This window comes from Miniopterus natalensis, chromosome 15 (assembly GCF_054644295.1).
Source record: "Miniopterus natalensis isolate mMinNat1 chromosome 15, mMinNat1.hap1, whole genome shotgun sequence".
Lineage (NCBI taxonomy): Eukaryota > Metazoa > Chordata > Mammalia > Chiroptera > Miniopteridae > Miniopterus > Miniopterus natalensis.
In genome coordinates this window covers 51,674,180-51,692,216 of record NC_142095.1, presented here as the reverse complement: position 1 = coordinate 51,692,216, position 18,037 = coordinate 51,674,180, and the positions used below count along the sequence as shown (strand labels likewise).

The following is an 18,037-nucleotide window of genomic DNA, read 5'->3' as shown; positions in this document are numbered from 1 at the left end:
CCCTGCCTCACCCAGCTCACTCTGGTGAAGGAACCAGATAGTTGGAGCAGGAAGTCAGTAGAAAAGATGAGGGTGTACTGAGTGGCACAGGGGTTTTTGGGGTACTGGGTACCGTGGAGTGAGCCTGAGAGGACCTGAGAGGGAGGGAGGGAGTTCAGCAATGGGACCACGGAGTGTGGACGTGGCAAAGGGGAGCTGTGGACTGAGACCCTGACGGCCTGTCTTAGTGCAGTCTGGGAGCAAGTCCAGGAGAATGACCCGGAGAGAGAGGTGGCCAGACTGAGGTTGTTAGTGAACTTTAGAATCCAGGGTGTTAGAGATGACCACGTTGTAAAGGATGTTGAGACCGAAGTTTTGGCCATGCCCTCGAGTGTAGAGGGAGTAGCAGCTGTTAACAGCACTGGATGATCCCTCACCATGTTGGGTAAGCACCCCAATTTTCAAAAACTTAGGAACTGGCCACGTGCAGCTGGGAAGCTGCCTAGCCAGGGCAGGGCACTGGCAGTCTGTTGCACAGCCGTGCTCAACACCACACCACGCTCCTCCTCAAGTGGACAGGACACCCCTCGGTCAGGAATCGGGATAAGCAGGTGCCCTCGCTCATTCAGCAACAGAAGGGTTTTGAGTGCCCGGCCTGGTGTAAGCCTTTGGCCAGGCTGTTGGAAGGATCATCTTCGTGGCTATTGAGGTTGATAGAAGTGGCCACGCTGAAGGATCTGGACAGAAGTTGTGAACCAGATATTAAAATATCTGAGATGCTGTGGAAGAGGTCAAGGCCATGTGGCTGGGTTTCCTCACATGTGGACATCAAAGGACAGGTTTTGAAGGATGGAGGAATCACAGTACAGAGGGACAGTGGTATTTTCCTTGGGAGTAGCTGACAGGCAGGTGGGCTGTTAGCAAAGCAATAACTTGGCTCTAAGAAAGGAAAGTAAAGAAAGGCCAATTTTCCCTTCTTTCTTTGCCGGAAGTCCAGGTTTGTCCAGTAAACGACTTCTAGAATAGGTGAAAGGGGCATCTCTAAGGAAAAAGGAGTCTCTGGTGGAGGGCTGGGGGGAGGGAAGCGTGGAGCCGAGGTGGGGGTGAGTGCAGATCCCCCAGCACAGCAGTGGGAACCGGGACGGCCAGAGGCAGCGGGATGGTGGCACAGCTCGCCCTGGAGGCGGTGGCTACAGTCAAGTTGCTCGTTTCTCATTGCGGGGTGCAGATGTAAGCTGGGCTGCTTACTGGGGAGGCTGCAGAGGGGGCACACAGGTGCGGTAGGAGAGCAGCCTTCAAGTTTTAAATGAAATATCGAGACTTTTAGTGAAAAAGAGCAACAAATAAACAAACAAGGTTTCTAGTTGAGCCTCAGTGAACTAGAAAAGCAATTGCATAGAGACAGTGTTTCCCAGGCATTCTAATGAATGGGTTTACTCTAAACCCTGTTTCTGCGCCTAGCTCCCAGAGTCCTCTGGTGAGTTGAAAGAAATCTTACTAGTGAAAGTTAAGTAAAAGTAATAGTGGTTCTAGGCAACTTAACTGAATGAAGTGTCAGGTGGGTTCACTGAAGCCCTGGATGTTGCTGTAGTGACTGGTTAGATCTGGTTGACATGCCCTGACCAGGTGGCTCGGTTGGTTGGAGTGTTGTCCCATAAACCAGAAGGTTGTGGGTTCCATCCCCTGTGGGGGTGTGTACGGGAGGCAGGCAATTGATCGATGTTTCTCTCTCTCCCTTCCTCTCTAAAATCAATAAAAACACATCCTTGGGAGAGGATTTAAAAAAAAACTGGTTCACTTTTTTTTTGTTTTTAAAAATACGTCTTTATTGATTTCAGAGAGAGGAAGGGAAAGGGAGAGAGAGAAACATCAATGGTGAGAGTCATTGATCGGCTGTCCCCTGCACACCCCCTACTGAGGGTTTAGCCCACAACCCAGACATGTGCCCTGACCAGCAATCGAACTGTGATCTTGGATCATAGGCCGATGCTCAATCTCTGAGCCACGCAGGCCGGGCCTGGTTGACATTTTTCCTAGAACTTTAGAATTTAGCTGTTCAAACAGATGCTTATTTAGGGGGCATTTAAGATTATTATTATTTTAAAAAACAGAATTATTATTTGTTCTTTTCCAAGCCCTATTCATTGAAGCCGGTTGGTGTTTCACTTGCAAGCTGGTGACAGCTTTGCTTGCAGCCCATGTGCTCTCGGAAGCAGGCTCACCAAGGCCCGAAGTTCCGCTCAGAGCGGGTGACGAGCCTGCCCCACCCACTTCTGTTCCCTTTCTATTTTGGTGCCGGTTGTAACAAAGGAACTACGTTAGTAAACTAGAGAAGGATTTAAGCTCACACAAATGCTCTCCTTGTTCTCAGGTTGTGTAACCGATGAGACAGAGAGGGTGCCCATTTTCTGTGGCACATGGACCTGAGGGAGCCTCAGAGCCAACCACCCTCGTGGCCTTGCCTGTAGCTCCCAGACCTTCGGATCAATCTGATTTAGCTGCGTTATGTATATGTGTGTACATTCATATGCACATATATGCGTGTGTACCTGAGCATCTGTGCACATACACGTACATATTTATATTATGCGGGTATATAAAATTCCAGATTTAGCATTCTAAATCCAAGGACGACCCAGTGGACCACACATCCTATTTGAGTTTTGTGCCAGGGTCCCTGCAGGAAATAGGTGGCCTTCCTCTCTTCCAGGCCTGAAAGGACATGGGAGAGAGAACAGATGATGGTTACTGGACCCTAGAGAGTAGCTGGCTGGTGGGAGCTATGACATTCATAGAGGGACTCAGTCAGCCTGCAGTGTGCTGGCAAGGAGGGAGCCTGGGCGACAAACTCCCACATTCTCTCTCCTCCTGAGATGGGCCTCCTCTGGGGGTGCCTGCTGGAAGCCAGAGGGCAGGGCCCCTTGATGTAGTCCACACCCAGCCTTTCCGCGCACAGGGCGGGGTGGGATGTGGGCCCCGGGTCTGGAGAAGCCAGTGGAAGACCAGTGCAGTTTGCTCTGTGAACTTGTTTGGGCGTGACACTGCCACGCAGATCATCTATGGAGAGGTCCAGGTGGGAACGGCTCCCAGCTCTCCAGGATGGCTGGGAAGCCTGCAGCTCGGAGCAGTGGTTCTCAGAGGGGGGGTGGGGGGGACCAATAGCACTGCGTCACCTGGGAACTTGCTAGAGAGCCTCAGGCCCCACCCTGACCTACTGAATAAGATAGTGGGGGAGGCCAGCAGTCTTGTTTGACTGGACCCCCTGGACTCTGGTGCTTGTTCGTGACTGGGAAACATGCTGGGCACCTTGAGGGCTGGGGGTCAGCAGTGAGGCCAGCTTGCTGAGATGGCCCTGGCTGGCTTGAGATGCCAGTGACCAGCATGTTGTCTGTCAGTCAGCCACTTGGGACTGGAAACCGCCAGCACTCCCCTTTGAAGACAGGCCCTGTTCACAAGACATGGAATAATGGCCCACAGTGGCCCCTGGGGGCTGATCCCCAGCGAGGGTGTGCCTGTAATGTCCAAGTTCTCCCCGGCAGGCCCTAGACTTTGGGAGGTTGTTTTGAAAAACAGATGCACATGTTGCCTGTTCTGTTGTTGTTTTCCTGATGCCTGGCAGTGTTTGGGAAACAACTTGATTGCTAGGTCTTGGCCTCAGGGAACCACAGCTGCTCTTTGCAGCTCCCTGCAGACTTGTGTACCAAGCAAGGATTGCTTCAGGGAAAAATAAGCCAGGAGAACAAAACAAGAAGCAGCACTGCTGTTTGGCGGCTGCCTCTACCTGTTTTTTCTGGAGCTGTTTTGTAACCACAGGCTTCTTTACTTTACAAAACAAGGCAGGAGGGCCCAGTGGCCCCCAGTTCTGTCTCCATGGCTGAACCATGCCACCGATTCCAAAGCCTGTGGAGTAGCCACTGCGAGAATATATTCATTTGAAAATATGTAAATTGAAAAGGAGAAAACTTCATTCTTTCTAATGACTCCCGAGATGGTAGTCTGGCTTTTCAGATCTCCGGGAAAACAGATGGGATATGGCACAATGAATGTTTCAGCACTTCTAGGCTTTTCTGTAAAATATTTAATGGGCTTTTAATTTATTGCAGCTCCTGATTCTCAGGTTGAGGCAGTGCCCACCCCCTAGGCCAAGGTGCTCTTGGGGGCCCTGGTGAAGTGGGAATGAGCCAAGGCGGCTCAGTGGGCAGGCAGGACTGCCAGGCGGAGCTCCTGGCACTCACTAGACTTCTGGCCTAAGTGGTTAAGAGCAACGCCAGGCCTACTCTTCAGACTGGAGGTGAGGACCTACCTGCTTCAGTTACCTGAGGCATCTGGTAGAAATGCAGATTCTTGGGACCTGCCTGAGGTGTGGACTTTGCAGACTTTGAGCAGGAACCTGAGTTTCATGCTGGGCCCCAGAGTCACACTCAGGTTTGCCGCCCAAGGCCTTGCGATGGATGCCGCCACAGTGAGAATAGAGAGCTGGGAGCAGTGAATGACACTGTTGTAAAACTTTTTGTTTGTTTGTTTTTTAAGATCTGCACATCATTTTAATGCATTTACTTTTCATTTACTCACAGGTTCTCCATTACTTTGGCTCCTCCTTCCTTTTTAAATCTGAGAACCTTCTTCCTAAAATCATTTTATTTTGGTCTGAAACACATTTTTCTGAATGTTCTTATAGAGGTGATAAACTTCTGTTTGTCTGAAAAGGTCTTTATATCTCCCTCATTTTTGAAGGATAGTGTTTCCAAGTATGTAATTCTAGATACAGATTTTACCTTTGAGCACCGTTCTGGATAATTTATTTGGATATCTATCTTCTTTTTTGGTGGTTTTAAAACATTTTTTAATTGCTGTATTTTTCATTTCTAAAGCTCAGAGTTTTGGTTAGAGATACAGAGCTTTGTAGTGTACATTTATGTATATGTCTGTATTATAGTATATGTGTATGCATTTTATAGTATAAACTATAAATATGTATAAAACTAGAGTATATATAGTATATATAGTATATATAGTATATATAGTGTTTCAGTTACAACAGTATATTTTTATATTATATATTTTATAATATATAAATGTATGTATATGTACCCATGCATTATATATAGTATGCAGCATGCATATACCATGCATTTTATGGTACATATACTACAAATGCATGTAAAAACTACAGTACATGTTATTTTTATAGTGCTTGGTTAGAGTTAGAGAGTGTGGTGGAGATGGAATCCAGTCGTGCGTTTCTTGGACTCTTAACAAAACACAAGCACAAACAAAAACAAAAACATTCCACATACCACAGTGGTAGCTTGTCCTTTGTTTTTGGATATGCCTGGTGACTTCAACATTTAGGAAGCCAAGAAAACAGCAGTGATGAGCATGCTCTTAGAGCACTGTCTGGCCAACTCCTATGTTAGCTGGAAAACTGCAGCTCCTCCAGTGTGAATGCAAGTTAGAGCCCCTGCAGGACCCTCCTCCCAGCCCCCTCCTCACTGCTATTCTTTAGGTGGCTGGCCTTACCCACCCCTAAGCCTTTGAATACTATATTTTTATACTGTGGAATGCCTTTTTCTACCCCATCTTTCATTTCCTTCCAAAACTTACTCAAGATAATTCTCCTAGAGCCCCCCGTCTGCTCAGAGCCTGCTGTGCTGCTCTGTCTGCTGCATGGCTTGGGGCGCCTGCGGCCCTCTGGAGCCCCAGACCCGGACACATGGCGTGACCTCGACAATCATTTGGTGCAGGAGTGGCGTGGTTTTTCTTTCTTTTTTGAAAATGTGTACAGTACTATTAAATGATTAGCTCCTGTCTGAAAAATTATGAGATTTCACAAAACAATAATCTGTATCACTGCCTTCATTTGTAGAATCAATCGAAAGCTCCCGAAACCCTGGGTTTATGTTCCCACATGGCAGCAGCTGGCTTGTGGAGTGTCTGCTGCCCTCTTGGCTGAGGAGGCACAGTCCCCCAGTTTGCCACACTCCTCGTCCCCCGGTACTCATACCTGCCCACCCCTTGCTCAGGGGTGGTGTCCGCCTGGTCAGTGAGGGTTGCAGCCAGAATTCACTCGAGCAAGCTTGTGGCAGAGGGTGTCGAGTCCAAGGTGAGCACTCAGAATGTGTGTGGGTATTGACTGGAAAGGACTGAGGCCCTGTGCGTGCACGTTCTGCAGAGTCAGGCCTTTGCTGCTCTGTGGTCCTGGGCAGGTTTCAGAAACTCCGTGCCTCACTTTCCTTACCTGCTGCTATATTGAGCTTATAAGAACTGTGTTGTGAAAATAAAATTAAATGAAGTAACTATTCTGAAGCACTTAAGACAATATCCAGTACCTAATGAATTTTCAGTAAATGGTGATTATATTTTTATAGGATGCTGAAGAATTCTTTTAATTGTTGATTTATTTCAGTAAGTCTATGTTGAGCACCTGCTGTGAGGGGGCATTTCTGTGAGGTTTTGCAGTATGGTGATGAATATAACAGAGAGGTTCCCTTGTCTCATGGAGCTTATATTCTAGTGGGAAAGACTAGTGAACAGTGAGAAAGAAGTTTTTAGATTAATCCAAGAGCCCTGAAGAAAGCAAATAGGGTGATGTCAGTAAGAGTCACTGGGGTCCTAGCTTGCGTGGGTAGGGAGGCAGGTGAGCCTTCTTGAGGTGGCCTTTGCTCCTAAGGCCAATGACAAGAAGGAATTGGGAGGGAGAGGCTCATGGGACTGCAGGGAGCTGGAAAAGCAGCGCCCAGTCCCGAGGCAGGAACACTTGGGCTTGCTTGAAACCAGAGGAAGGCAAATGGTCTGTGTCAGAGTTGGTGGCTGGGTTGGTGGCTGGTGGTCCCATCAGAGAAGTAAAGTGACCAGATTATGCAGGGTCTTCTAGGCTATAGAAAGAAGTTTGGATTTTATCCCAAAGATAGCAAGCAGCCTTGGCCCGTTTGTTTTTGTGTGTGGCTCAGTGATTTGGGGAGCCTCTCTGAGCCTTGGAAATGCCTCGGGGGTCTCAGGACTCCTCGAGGCTTAGAGAATGGGGCTTGATCACTTGGACTCAAACTGTGCCCCTTGATCAGCAGTGTCAGCATTCCCTGGTAGTTTGGTAGAAATGCAGAATCTCAGGCCCCACTTTGGAACAACTGAACCAGACTCTGGGGACGGGGCCTGGGAATATGTGTTTCAAAATGTCTCTACTTTGTGCACATTTAAGTCTGAGAAACCTCCTCTATGAGACATTTTGGGTAGATTTCCGTAGGAGTTGGAGCTATACTCACTTGAGAGCAATGGGAGCCTTCCATGGGAACCTAGAGGAAGCTTCCTGCCACCAAGGGTGCCAGCTCACCAGGGTTGAGCACTCGTGCCAGAGTGAGAAGTCTTCTATGCATGTGCAGGCCTTCTTTGCCCACAGCACATCTTTGGTGTTAATGGCAGATCAACATAAGAGTGATTCATGGTAAAAATTTTCTTCTGATAGCTGAAGCTATTTAGAATAAGTATGTTTTACCAAAGATGACAGAAGCTAAGAGGAAGAAGGGACTTGGGGAGTACCAGTTAATGCTATGGCCCTGTAGATGAAGGTGCAGGGATCCTGAGATGTTAACTGGCTTTCTTGGGGCCACACAGTTGATTGGTGGCAATACTGGGTCCAGAATTCAGGCTTCTCCACTTTGATGCCTGAACTTTACATAGTATGTTCTGTCTTGATGGAAATATCTCCATGAGTCTGTTCCTTATGTAATTCATAAACATTTTTAGAATTATTTTGGAGGAAAAATTAATTATGGTTACTATTTTTACTAGTTTTGGTGTTTGTTATTTTAAAAATAACTTTAAATTATTGTTATTTAATATTTTCATGTTTTTTCATCCTCTGGAAAACATAATTAATTGAGAATGGAGTACATTTATCCATGTATAATTTTGGGTTAACACAGCTTGTTGCCTAAGCACTTTGTAGTGGCACATGCTATGGTAATGCCAAAATATGTAAAATATTTGCACAAAGTCTGCAATAAACAACCACTTTTCAGTATATGTATTAAAGTAGTTGGTAAATGTATCTTTCAAAACAGTATTTCCGGTTCATATTTTACAGCATTACACTTGATATTGACATCCCCTCATTTGAAAGGTGTTTCCCCTACCTCTAGATTCTATGTCTGTCGTGCTGTTTTCAAGTGTAAGGAAGTGGTGGTTTTAGAAGTTACATCTTAGTTATGTGTAAAAAATATTTTTGTGTTGCAGTGTCCCAGGAGCTTTTGCTGACAAATTCCAGTTCCCAAACAGAACATTTGGGCAATGGTGAGGGCTTTGATCCCTTCTCTGATTTGCTGTCAACCGTGAATGGGTGGATGTGATGCCTGCTGGCCGACAGGGTGAGTGTACATTTACGATTACTCATCTGAAAATTCACAAGACAAAAAGTCAGCGGAAGGGGTCCTACACAGTGCAGGAAGCTGATAAAGTCTTAAGCTGATCAGAACAATTGCAGTGAGGATGAGAGATTCTCATTTTGAAAGGCGGGACAAACTCGGCCATTATTTTCTGCTATAATCTTTTTGGATAACCCCTACACCGATCTGAGGGATTATAAAATGCATAATGGGACACGGGAATGTTTTTTACTTGCTTGTTTCTTTTAACCATACTCTGAAGGGTGGACTATCTAAATTATGAGCCACATGCACAGTTGAAAGAGTATTGATGATAAAATGAACCACCATGAAATAAAGCTATAATGACCTTCTCTTGAGTTTAGGGGGATTTAAGTTTTATTTGTTCATTGAGAATGTCCCATCCCAGGCCTTCCACAGGATCAGGGCTCTTGAGGAAGCTAAAGGTTTGGGAACTTTAGCTGCTCAAAGATGTTCAGAAAGACTACTGGGCACTTTTTTCTATCAGAGTTTACCTCATCAGGCTATTCATTGTAATTTTGGGGGGAGGTTAGAAGGAACATCACAATCTTTTCTGTTACACGTGTTTTGTCCGTATTGAACGCCTCTATCCTGCTCCTTGGAAATCGACGGCTCCTGTGTAGTGATGAATAGACAGTTACGACTTGCTTTTACCACAGGCAATACTTGGTTGAGACCAGGCCTTTTGGTATATTTGACATAGAATGAGGTCAACTTCATGGGGAACCACTGGTTTCAGGTTCTGTGTTGAATGGCATGTAATGGTAGGAACCATCGTCATCTTTGTCTTCGTGGAGTTTATTTGAGACAGATTCAAATTAATAGAAGAAAGTATGTGAAGCTGAAAGAGCACTACATTGGAAATTGGGAGACCTGTTAGCTGCCTGACACGGACTATGTTAGTCTCCGTTTTGAGTTCTGTTTTTAAAATAAAGCACTTAGGTTTGAGTGTCCTATTTGTGAGGCTAACAACAAGGCCCTGGAAGTTGTCTGTTTAAATGCCCCCACTTTACAAATGCAGCAGCTGAAGCCCATGGAGTTTGAGGCGAAAAGTCCCTGGGCTTGCTTGGAATTGGATCCTGTTCTTTTTGTCCTCAGTGATTCCTTTCTACCTTATCTCGATAGAGATTGAGACGTTCGGCCCATGCAGGTTAGTAAACCTTTTCTGGTGTTTCTTCTGAGACCTTGTTATGCATTCAGCTATTTGGGCCAGATTTTTAAAGATTTTAGTTAGAGGTCATTTTTACAAATCCCTCCCATTTTATAGATGAAAAGGAAAAGAGCCTTTGTGAAGCATCTAGCTTAAGTATTGCAGCCCAGATGATCCTCAGAGAGCCCATGGGCTCTAGGTCACTGATGGCTTGTCCTTGGCATTCAGTTCTCCTGGAGCTAGATGGAGGGAAGTCTTTTTTGTCTTCCTTACAGTGTTCTCTCTTTCGCTGGCAAGGAGTAAGGGAAACAGGAAACAGTGCCACGCGATGAAGGGGTTCCACAGTGAAGGGAAATGGTTGATGGCATCACGGGACTTTATATCTGTTAGAGAGCTCTGACCATCGTACTGGGTGGTCCTGGGCAAGTCCTTTGACTCCCTCATCTGTGAAGTTCTCCTGAGGTTTTTCTGTTGTTGCACAGCCATGCCAGGCTTTTGTGAATGGCCTAGACTAGTGAGCAGACAGCACTTGTTATGAAAAAGTCTGTGGGGATCCAGGTAGAGTTGAGAACAAAGCCTGGGTCTGTCTCATATGCATTGGAGAATTCATAGAAGTGGTTGGAATGTGAAGGTATTGAAATAGCAACAAACTCAGGTTTGAGGTTACCTGTCATCTCTGTCTTCAGTATTGAGAGAGTCTGACTTAATCTCACTCTCATAAAATTGATGTATGAAATTTAACAAAACCACATGAATGGACTTATTGAAGACTAGGTTCATTTTATTCATTAATTTCATTGGGTAAGATCTGCTATTTGAAAAATCAATACGAACTATTATAATGAACATGTTATCTCCTTTGAATTGATGAAATGTACTGTTAGGCCCGACAAACACCCGTTTATATAAACATGGAAGTGCTTTGTATTTATCAGGCCCTGGGGGATGAAATGCTACCATAAAAGGTGTACACAAACAGATTGTTGTGGCAGAGTTTTAAGTCAGAAAATGGGTAATGCACTCAATTTGTGTTGGTGATAACCATGCCTGCACAGCAAATTGACTTCGGGGTAGGATGCAGAGAAGGACGGGCTGTGCTCGAGGGCTGCCTTCAGTGCCGTGGTTCTGCAGGGGACCAGTGTCCCCGGCACGGAGCCGCAGCTGACGCTGGACCTGTCCGACGCCCATCACCAGACCCCAGAGTGCAGAGCGCGTCCGCCGCCCCCGGGCAGGAAGCCACAGCGCTGTGCGTCCTGTGGGCAGCGGCCGGTCCGCACAGCGTTTGCCTGAGGAGCGACCGGAGACGAGCCCTCCGCAGGCTGGCGCTCAGGCTGGGCCTTGGCGTTGCGCTGTCCCTGTCGGCGTGTGTCCCTTGCTGGTGTAAGAGCGTACGCATCATGTGACACTGTTCTGTCACCACTTGTTTTTTCTTATTTGCCCACAGTTCCTCTTTTGCTCGCTCTCATAGTCAAGTTCCTACCGTGTAACCTACTAGGAAGAGGTACAGATGGGGAAAATAATTTTTCTCACGACTTGATCATGGGCCACTTTTTGGCCGAGAGTTTTTTGCTTTTTTGTAAAACCCAACAGTGTGGATTTTTTGTCGTTGGGTTTGGGGTGGGCGGCAGTGGTGGCACAGCTTCCAGGAAGGGGGGCAGCAGCAGGCCCCTGGGACAGGAAGGCGCTCGTGGGCTCCCCTCGGAGCTGCCCGGTGCTGGACGCTGTCAGTGGGCCGAGCCACCTCCTTGTGCTTAAACTTCCAGCCCCTGAAATTTTGACTTTGAGAAGTAATTTTAACAATTTAATAAACTACACATTACGTTTTATAGGCTGGAGCGAGTGATCTTAAGTATTTTGGTCTCTTTCATAACACAACGAACGTAATATTGGTAAAAATACAGACCTTCACTCAGGCCGTAAAGAGAGGCTAGATTTAATAAGCGGTTATGAGCACTGGCAGCTGCCTGTCAGAGTGATGACTTGGGCTCTAGCTGTGAAGACAATGTCAACTCACATTTTATCTCTGAAGTATTTTTGAGGTGTTTATTTTGCCTTTCTTTCCAGTCCCTAGTGTAATAGAAGTAATATAATTGGCTGAACATTTCCCATAGCTAATTGGCTAGGGGCCAGGTGGAAACCATTGTGTGACTTGATGAAGATCAGAAATTAATGTGACATTTACGTAGAGGTAATGGAATATTCTAGTGATATAGTAATTCAGGATGGTGAGAGCAAGAGAGCTCATCCGTTTTCCACCTGTACGCAGCAGGAGAAGTTCTAGAGACAACCAAAGAACCTCCCACCCCCACCCCACCCCCAGTACCACACAGTGGTGGCCGGCCAACCCGATCCCGATGTCAAATTCACTTTTAAAGTCTTCAGAGGGGACTGTAAGACAAACTAATCAGTTATTCCATTTGTCAGTTAAAAAAGAAAATCCACCAACTACTATTATAAGATTAAATTCCAATTAGAAAGTTGCATTTAATTCCATAGCTATAACATTGCTTTAATGAATTCTGTTGGGGTTGACAGTTTATGTGAGATAAATTGATATGGTACAGGTAGATATAAATTCATTGGATAATGTTAAACATGTCACTTCATATACATTAGCTGTGAAATTTATTTCTTTTCTAGTTATGTCCCCGAGGAGGTAGTCAGAGGAAAAAACATATTTTCAAAGAAAGAACCCTTTCTGGTTTTTCAAATACTTGTTCTAAAACAGTCTTTTCTCACTTTTATTTAAAAAATTTGTTAAATTTCTACATTAACTAAATTTATGATTCTTGGTATATGCTATTTATAAAATTGAGTATAGGTTTTGTGATATAGGAAATTAGGCCAGAATGAGAATGGGAACCCAATTTTGTGATGAGGGTAATCTGCATTTATATTGCAGATATTTCCACTTCTCTCTAAGCCCCTTATGGGATTCTGTGCACATTTATCTGGACATACATATTCACTGTAGAATAAACTTTCAATGCATTGGGCAGGCTTTTGTTCACATGACATCTACACAAAGCATCAAACCCGTTGCTTAAATCAAGGGTGGCTAACATTCCTCCATCTGATCTCGCATTCCCCCACTCCGGCCCATTCCTGTGCCCCGGCAGAAATCACTAATTGATCACACTAATTGCTCAAATGAGTGTGGATGTGTCCTCAGAATTATTCCACTTAAATTCTTGTAGGCCAGCTTCAGATACACTGTTTATGTGCGACTGAGTAAAATCACGCCGAGCAAGTAGCTTCTGCCCAGCAGCCTGTGTAGTTTTCCTTTGCGCACCGAGTGCTTCCCCGGTTTCTGGCGCCCGCGGGTGTACGGTACAGGTTTGTTACGTGAGTGAGATGACTTTACCCGTGCACAGTCTGGCCATTGTTTGGTTGTGGAACGACTGGAGTTTTGCGTCATGTATATGCCGTGTTTGTATGATTTGTTAGGCACTGTGTTCTCTACCCTTCGTCGGTTTTGGTGTTACCTGTGTGTCACATTATGGTTTTGTAGGTTTCTTTCTATTTCTGTAACTTTGGAAAACACAAGAAAGAGCCTGTGGCCGCCCTCCTGTTACCTGCACGGCTGCGCCCGAGCGCGGCGAGGAAGTGGCGGGCGGGAGCCGGGCCGACCGCCGCTCTCCGGGCGGCTCCTTCGCCGGGGCGTGGCTTGCGCAGGTGCTGACCCGGGCAGGGCGAGTTTCTGGCAGTTTCCTTTTGCGTATTAATCTTGGTTTTTATCAATACACTGTAGCAAGCTGTACCAGGGAGGAAGGCATTCAGCTATTATATTTCAAGTGCTGTCTTCCGTGATGTAAAATTCTAGGAACTTAAGCTACATTGCATGTTGTTTTTGAAAATACTCTGTTTTCTGTTCACTTGGTTCAAGTAGTGCACAGAGGTAAGAGAAGGAAATTTCCATCCAGTTTATATGCAGGCCGCTGAGCTACCCTGTTGAGAATTGCTATCATTTTAATTCCTCCTGAAAGAAAAACGAGCAATTAGTGCATTTAAGCGCCATTTAGTTAACGTACATTTTAATTTCATTTCAGCATATTGCTTGATCATGTGTGTTGGTTGTGGTAGCCCGACTCCTAGAAAGTGACTGCGGGTGAACGTGTGTGCTGGTCACCGCTCGGCCCAGATTCCCAGGGTGGTGTGGTTTGCCTCGGTCGGGGAGGACAGCACCCGTGGGCCCTGTCACCGTCCATGCTGGGGGCGGCTCTTGGGCTGTCTCTGCGCAGAATTTCTCTGACCAGTTCACTGGAATAGGCTCAGGAGATGAAATATTTTCATCCCTCCTTGTGTTCTCTGAGATTTTAGAATATTTATAACAAATAATTATAGCAGCCATTTAGTGGACGTTGATTTTCCTACAGTGGTTTGGATAGCACATTAGTTATTTCGTTTACTCCTAACAGCACGTCTGTACTCTGGATAGAATTATTCTGGTTTTATTGTTGAGTAAACAGAAGCTCAGTGCCGAAGTCACCTGATCAGGATCACATAGCAAGTTTTGCAAGTGGGATTTACCTCAGATTGGGACAGCTTCAGAGCCCGTGTCTTAACCACCAGGGCAGGCCACTTTCTCGTCTCTGAGTAGGTTCCTTTCATTCGGTTTAGGCAGGGATTTTGTACCTTATTGTTGTCTTTATGGAGGAAATGGAATCCCAGTTCATTGAAAACTATAGATTAACCTACACACAGGATTTTTGCAGAACCAGAGATATAACAGGGAATAATTTCTTCCGGAGTTATCCTTGCCTTCTGGCCTTTGCCTCAACGCAAGGCTCCCAGGGTTGGTGGCTGGGTCCTTCCTCACCTGCTGTGAACAGCCCTCGTCCCTGACGCCCGGGCAGAGGGGCTCTTCCCCGCACGCTGGGGACAGCCAGCGGGACCAGCAGGCCAGCTGCTGTGGAGAAAGCCGCAGGCGGGGAACCTGGGCGCTGGACTGGGCGGGAGGGAGAGCCTGGCAGTGGAAAGGGGAAGCCCTGCCGCTTGGTCAGGTCCTCAGGCCTCCTGTCGTGGGCCCGGGGACGGCAGGCCCCTCCGGATGGACCCGCAGCTGGGGGCCGGGCAGATCGCTCAGGAGTGCTCTGGAATTGCCCTGCGGCACGTGCGCTCCGTCGTTGTCATGGGCACTTTTCCCTCCGCGCTCTGTGGGGGCCGCATTGCGTAGGGTGAGATGGCATGGCATTTGCAGTTTCCTTTACAGATCTTCAGGAAAGAGAAAATGGAGCAGAATCTTGATGTTCTGGAATCTGGATGATGGCGTATAGGGCTCATTATACCCTTTTCTCTTCCTTATGCATTTATTTGATCACTTATAATTTTTAAAGTGTATGTGGGGGGTGAAGAGCTTATCTAAGTCCTTATCTAGTGTAGTGGTGGGTAAATCAGTCACTGCCTAGAACCTGTCTTCCCCGCCGTGGCTACTGGTGTAATTTAATTGATGTGGAGTCTTGGGGAAAGGAGATGCTAAGCTAATCAGCTGAGGGTTCAAATCATTTTCTGGACAATGGAGATAAAATGACTTTACCTGACATACAAGCATTCCCTGACTAACCTATAAAAAATGACAGGAGTTCCACAGCTGTTATAACTGAACATGTCACATGCCAGGGGCTGTGTTAAAAACTTTCTCTCTAACCTCCTCTGGGCAGGTTGCCGGGGAGCAGAGCGGACCTGAACCCAGGGCCTTTGGATTTTACTTGTCTTCCTCCAAGTCTGTGGGGACATGTTTTCCAAAGTGTTTCCAAGGCTGCCTGGGAAGCGTATTAAATACAGATCTCTGCACCCACATCCAGGCGCTGACCTGGGGCTCCGTTCAGCAGAGCTTGGCCTCTGCAGTTAGAGCAGATGGCCTCAGGTCCTAGCCCCAGGTCTCACTAATGTTGTTACCTTGGCCAAGTCACCATCCTCTCCAAGCCTCACTGTCCTCATCTGCCAAATGTGAACATGACAGCATCTCCCTTGTCTGTGAAAAGTCCTGAAGAGAGGGCTTGGCATCTTGTAAGCACCAGGTATGTGTCACTTGCTCCTGTATTTTAGCCGTTTTGAGACATTTGCCAATACCCGGGCATAATCGGGAATATTAAGGATGTAGCAATTAATGCTCCAGGTGGCACTATTTGATGGATATAATTTAAACCTCATATATCCTAGAAGTGTTTTTTGTAATTATTAAAAACATTTTAAAAATCAGTGTTAGAGTGTTTTACGTAGATGTTTGAAAAGGAATTCTGTCACCAAAGTCTATGAGAGTTGACAAGTGTAAATATGCAGTTAGACAGTTTCAAAAAACGTGTATTATTTACTGATCAATGCAGTGTCTCCTTTGGAGCCATTAACTCAGCCATTCCCTGTCAATCTCGCCACGCTGTTGTAATCAGACTCTGGATATGCATATTAAAATACAAGCAAGTTATTTTGCATGTGTGGTAGCTGCTTTTTAATTGTTTGTGTTGCTGCTTAAAAAAGGTATCAGGGTAGTTTACTCTTATGATGGTTAGTAGTCATCAGAATTGCATGAGAAATTAGGGGAACCAGAACTCAGGTGTGGGCGTCGGCGCCTTCAGTCAGTGCCCGCCCGCAAACCCAGCTTCTTTCTGACCCTGGCACGGAATCAGTGGGGATCCTTATGCTTTTCTTCCTTCTGCTGTTTAAAAAAATTTTTTTGTAACTAAAAAATCCAGATGTTGTGTACACGTGTGATGGTAAGTGTACTCTTAACTCCTCTGTCCCTGTCAGGGGTCAGCAAACCTTCCTGAGCCAGAGAGTGAATCTTTCAGGCTTCGTAGGCTGCGGGTCTGTTACAGCTACGCCCCTCTGTCCTTGGGGGGGCACAACCGCAGAGGACACCGAAACAAATGGACGTGGCGGTATTTCCAATAAAAGTTTTTTGCAGACAGTGAAATTTGAATTTCTTGTAATTTCCTGTGTCACTAATTAGGAGTAGTATTTTAATTTTTTCCCAACCCCCTTTTTAAAAATGTAAAAACCATTCTTAGCCCTGGACTGTAGGGTTCAGCTTGGCCAAGGGAAGGCTGGCTGCAGTTTGCTGAGCCCTGGTCTAGAGAAGATACCTCGTTTTGAGAAAATACCTGTTTCAGCCCAGGACGCTGCACCTCCAGCATCTGCTCTTTGGTTTCTGGTGAAGTCGCCAGCTTTGTTCAGGTCTCATCTTGAGAGCCTGATCTGTGTGGTTGGATTATTTATTGGTTTAGAGTGAAATTTAGTGAGGATCCCTGCCCCTTCCTTTATTTAAAACAGGGGAGCTGTGAACTAGAAGTAAAAGTGAGGTCAGGAATAAAAGATGCACGAAAGGGAAAACTAGTCAGAAAAGAAAAGTAGACTTTGAAAGGGACCTGAGACCCAGGTCTCTTCAACACCAGTGTCTTTCCAGAATGGGGTGCATCCCTCACCAGTGCAATTTGAGATGAATTTTCTAGGAGACACAAATGAACAGTTTTGAAAACTTAAGAGTAAGGTATTATTTTTCATATATATTATATATTAAATATGTAGCAAAATATTATCACGTCACATCTGGTTTCTCAGATCATATTGCTTAAACGCAACATTTAGAAAATCGAGAGGTTTAAGGAAAAATATAAGAATTTCTGTGCGTGTTTCTCTTGGTTACAGCAAAACTCTTAGAGGTGGTATTGGATGATTAAAGCGGGATATTTTCTTCTAAGTGTTCCTAGTTTATCACAGTGAAGACTAGAGACCAGGGGACACAGTGTGAGTCATTTGATTTCTCTCTGAAAAAAATCTCTGGGGGAAAAGAATGGGCAGCAGTGAGTGTGAGCACTCAGGAGAGAAGACGCCTTAAATTAGCATCCTCGCTCCCCTTTGTGCTGCAGATTTTAATCTTTCACCTTGTAAGCAGGTGGGAGAGCCGAGGCCAGGAAGTGTAAATTCCTGGAATAGGGCATTTTCACAAAGTGGAGGCCAAGGCATAGTGGAGCACTGAGTAAGGAAATGGGGGATGGGAGGCGAGACGACAAGGATTTTTTCAAGATATAGGAGAATAGATGAATGATTTTTTAACAAGTGTCAAGATAAAACCGACTTAAATATTCACAGGAAAGAGTCTCTGATTGTCAGCAAGCCATAGATTATGAACCAAGGCATTCTGTTGCAGTTGGGGAGTAAACATCGAGAAGAGATGCACCCTTAAGAAGCAAGTATGTTTTTGCACAACTATCTGTTGTAATAAAACAGGTAGGAAGTGGGAAAGAGAACACAACAAAGGTAGAATTATGATGAAAGCCTTGAAAATGGTTAGTTTATTTTCTTGTTAAATAAAAAATAAACGTAATTCCATGATCCAGGGCCAAGATGTAGAACCTTTAATACATTAAAACAGCTAAATGTGGTGATTAAGAACACAGGATGTTGGCTAGACAACTTGGGTTTGAATCTTGGCTCTGCCACTTACTAACAGTATAATCCCAGGTAAATTACATTGCTGCATGCCTCAGTTTCCTCACCTTTAAAATTGAAT

General features: G+C 45.6%; 1 protein-coding gene across 4 annotated transcripts in view; it reads left to right on the top strand.

Annotated features, from left to right (window-relative positions):
• Positions 1-18,037, top strand: part of FOXP1 (forkhead box P1) — a 538,679-nt gene that overhangs the window by 70,109 nt on the left and 450,533 nt on the right. For all 4 annotated transcript variants that reach the window (XM_087825127.1, XM_087825126.1, XM_087825122.1 and 1 more), the window contains exon 2: positions 8,209-8,339. The gene's annotated coding sequence lies outside the window, so the exon portion shown is untranslated. The remainder of the gene's footprint in view (positions 1-8,208; positions 8,340-18,037) is intronic.